The sequence below is a fragment of the Myotis yumanensis genome, unplaced genomic scaffold, assembly GCF_028538775.1.
Source record: "Myotis yumanensis isolate MYYU_CA2020_CCGP unplaced genomic scaffold, mMyoYum1.0.hap1 SCAF_144, whole genome shotgun sequence".
Taxonomy (NCBI): domain Eukaryota; kingdom Metazoa; phylum Chordata; class Mammalia; order Chiroptera; family Vespertilionidae; genus Myotis; species Myotis yumanensis.
Window position 1 is genome coordinate 1,875 of NW_027223895.1, and position 3,991 is coordinate 5,865.

Here is a 3,991-nt window from a genome sequence, read left to right on the forward strand (position 1 = left end):
CAGCAACCTGCGTGGTTATAAATGCCGCTCTAGCATGTATGAACTGAAAATAACATATGTTTTAAAAGGTCCTTGAAGACACAGGGTAGTGGAATGAGCCAGCGCTGAGAGCAGCACCACACAGGCTGTTAGAAGGATGTGGCCGAGCTGCCAGCCCAGCTGGCTCCGCCCCTGGGGAAGCAGGCCCCGCCCCGTGGGAACAGGGCCTACTCCGTGGGAACAGACCCCACCCCAGGGAAGCAGGACCTGCCCTCAGAAAGCTGGCGGAGGCAGACCCAGAAAGACTGATGGTCTGGCCAAAACCGGTTTGGCTCAGTGGATAGAGCATCGGCTTGCGGACTGAAGGGTCCCAGGTTCGATTCCAATCAAGGGCATGTACTTGGGTTGCGGGCACATCCCCAGTGGGAGATGTGCAGGAGGCAGCTGATCCATGTTTCTCTCTCATCGATGTTTCTAACTCTCTATCTCTCTCCCTTCCTCTCTGTAAAAAATCAATAAAATATATTAAAAAAAAAAAGACTGATGGTCTTTTTGATGACCTCCACGGCCTCCTGGACCTCGTCCTCTTGATGACCAGAGGAGGTGGAATCTGATGATGTCGCCATGGGTGGGCTTGGCCAGAAGTCCATTCTCTCGAAGGCGCAGGCGCACCTTCCAAGCATCGGAATCTTTGGTTTCCCCGCTGACGGTGGCATCCAGCAGCCCCTTCCCAAGCATTGCGGTCACGATGTCCCAGGGCAGCTTCCTGAGCTCATTCTCTTCTTCCAAAACTTCGCAGGTGGCGTTGGCCCCGCGGCTGCCCAGGGGGTTGTCCCTGTAAGTGGAGCCGCGCTCCCCAGGCTGGATGGTCAGCATGATCTCGTGGTCACACAGCACCGCCCACACGGGTTACAGGCCACTGGAAAGGGCCTTGCCCAGGAGGACGAGGTCAGGCCTGACGTTTGCATGGCCGACTGCCAGCCATCGCCCAGTCCTGGCCAGTCCTGTCTGGGTCTCATCCAATAAACAGGACTGGGTGCCTGGCGCAGAGCTCGCGCACACCCCTCAGGCAGCCTGGGTCGGGACAATGACGCCCGCCTCGCCCTGAATGGGTTCGACCATGAACGCAGCAACGTTTGGATCCTGAAGAGCACGCTCAAGAGCAGGTAGGTCGTTGTAGGGAATGATCTCGAACCCCGGCATGAAGGGGCCAAAGCCGTCGTCGCTGCTGGGGTCCGTGGAGCTGGAGATGGCACACACAGTCCTGCCCCAAAAGTTTCCAGCTGAGAAGACGATCTTGGCTTTGTCCTTGGGGATGCCCTTCACGGTGCAGCCCCACCACCGCGCCAGCTTGCAAGCGGTCTCCCCGGCCTCCACCCTGTCTATGCTCGTGGGGAGAACCTGGTGGTAGTTGAAGAGCTTTGTGACGTTCTCCTCGTCTTTGCCCGGCACGTTGTTGTAGGAGGCCCGCGAGGTTGGCGTCAGCTTCCCCGCCTGGCTCTTCAGGGCGTCCACAATCTTGGGGTGGCAATGCCCTTGGTTGACGGCGCTGTGCGCACTCAGAAAATCAAAGCGTTTCCTGCCTTCCGCATCCCACAGGGAAATACCTGTCCCTCTCTCCAGGGTGACCAGTAAGAGGTGGTAAAGAGCGTCCCAAAATTCAGGCAAGATTTGAATTTTGCGTGAGCATTAACAATGGCAAAAAATAAAAGCCCAATTTTACTTGGTTTACTGAATCAGATTTTAATATTTGTTACCCTGTGATTTCAATCCCTTCAATTTGATAAGCATTACCAAGTACCAATTATGGCCCAGGAGCAGAGACAATCAAGACCAAGGCTTTGCGTGTGTACCAGCAAAGCTGTGGAGGCCATTTACCCGTTGTCCTATTCCATACAAAACCCTATACTGTATACATTTTGAATCAATAAAAAATTTACAATTTTTAATTATAAACCTGTGTTTTCTATCAAAATTACTTCTTGCGTGAATTTTGGGACACCCTTTAGTTGTGAGCGCCATACTTGGCTTCCCCGTTCAAAAACGTCATCCGACCATAGAGGGCCTTGGACCATCTTCTTAGTCGCCACGGATGTAGGAGAAGTCACTGGCGTGTGGGCGCCCCGCCACAGTCTGCAGACGAGCTAGCTTGGAAAGCATCGTGTCCGCAGAGCAAGAATTCCACCAACCAGCTACCCTTTCTCCTGCGGTTAGGATGGAAATGCAGATTGCTCAGCCTGGATCCAGGGACGACCTGCTGGGTCCAATAATCCCTGGGGGTGCCTCTGGCGCCAGAACCAGCGGCTATGTCTTGGTGGCAGCACATTGTTTGATTCTTGCATGGAGCCTGACTGAGGATGGAACCCACAACCTTGGCACTACTGAGATGATGCTTTAATCAACTGAGCTCTCTGGCCAGGGAGAAACTTATCAGGGGTTTTTAGTAAAATAAGTCACTAATGTATCTGAGAATAGTAGATACCAGAACCACTGAGATGAGAGGTAGTGATGGAAGACAACAATTCTCAGGTCACGCATCCCGGAACCAGAGAGGAGGGAGCCCGATTCTGGGTTGTGTCACCTGACAACTGCCCTCTCATAATCCAGGACCCCTCAGCAGGTATCGGAGAGCTGGTTTCGGCCCAATTCCCTGCAGGCCAGGCCGTAGGACCTAACCTGCCAGAGGGATCCCACTCATTCCACAGACACCCTTGAAGCCAAGGCGCTGCCCCAGGTGGAGCCTAATGGGGAGGGACCGGGGAAGGTTGGCATTAGGCTGTGTCAGACCCGTCTCAGCCAGTCCCACCCCACTTGTCACTTTCTAATTAATTTCCTTTCAATGTGCACAAGTCCATACAGCCAGTCACTAGTAAAACAAAATGATATACTACTGAAATATCTTAGGTCCATGTTCAATGCCATCATTTTCGCAGTTGGAATGTAGTTATGACATTTACACCAGGGAAATTTTCAACTACTACAAACCTAGACTTCAATGTATATGAAATGCTTAAACTTAAAGAACACTGGTGGAGAATTAACAATGCAGATTAAATGTATAAGTGTCTGGTACAAGTGGGCTATAAATCATACATAGGGTAAAAATTGAGAAAAACCATTTTGTTTATAGAATTCAAAAACCAAGAATACCATATGGCCAAAAAATCAGTCGAGTCACTGAGGACTGAGTGAAATTGAAACATATGTCTTAGAGGCTGCACCGCCCTCCTATTGGTTAGAATAGAATAATAAATTAAGTTTAAAAGTAAACAAAAAATCCTGATCATTTTAACAAAGAAGATAAAGACAGTGAAAGAAATACATGAAGAAATCATCACCATCAAATATCTTTATGGAAATGAAGTTAAAACAAAAGCGAGTTAACAGTACACTCATTGATGGGGCTAGTACTTAAAAAGATTAACCTTTGCATGTGCTGGCAGAGTTGCATAGAATTTTCTGGGTGGGTGGGAAGGCAAACTGATTGACCATTTGAGGTCATAGTTCCATATATGTTGAAATGTACCACATTCACTGACACTGGAACAGTTTAATAAGACATACATCTGTAGAAAGAATGGAATACAATATTCTGAGCTGTTTTATTTTTAAAACCCCAAACGTAGAAATAACTGAAATTATAGGCGGCTCAATAGTAAAAGTGGTTATCCATAGAATACAATATTTTCTAGAAATAAAAAATTATTTATATAAACGTTAGTGTTAAATCTCAAACATCTGTATAGCATGAAGGAAGCCAGTGTTTGTTAAAAAGAATTCACCTTATAGTGCCAATAAATTTATGAAAAATATGAACTACTCTATTGTAAAGGAAGGTAAATCAATGTCTGCATGGAGGGTTGGGGAAGCAGAAATATTACAAAATGACTGGGGGTAAATACAGAGTGTGGCAAATTCAGGTTTAAGGTAGTTGGTGTTGAAATCAATGCACTAATAAATAACAACACAAATATAAAAACACCCTTAAAAAAAAGATCATAAACCAGAGCAG

At 47.7% G+C, this 3,991-nt stretch overlaps 1 pseudogene; it reads right to left on the reverse strand.

Annotated features, from left to right (window-relative positions):
- Positions 1-491: 491 nt before the first annotated feature.
- Positions 492-2,438, reverse strand: LOC139001195 (ornithine aminotransferase, mitochondrial pseudogene; annotated as a pseudogene).
- Between the last annotated feature and the right edge of the window lie 1,553 nt (positions 2,439-3,991).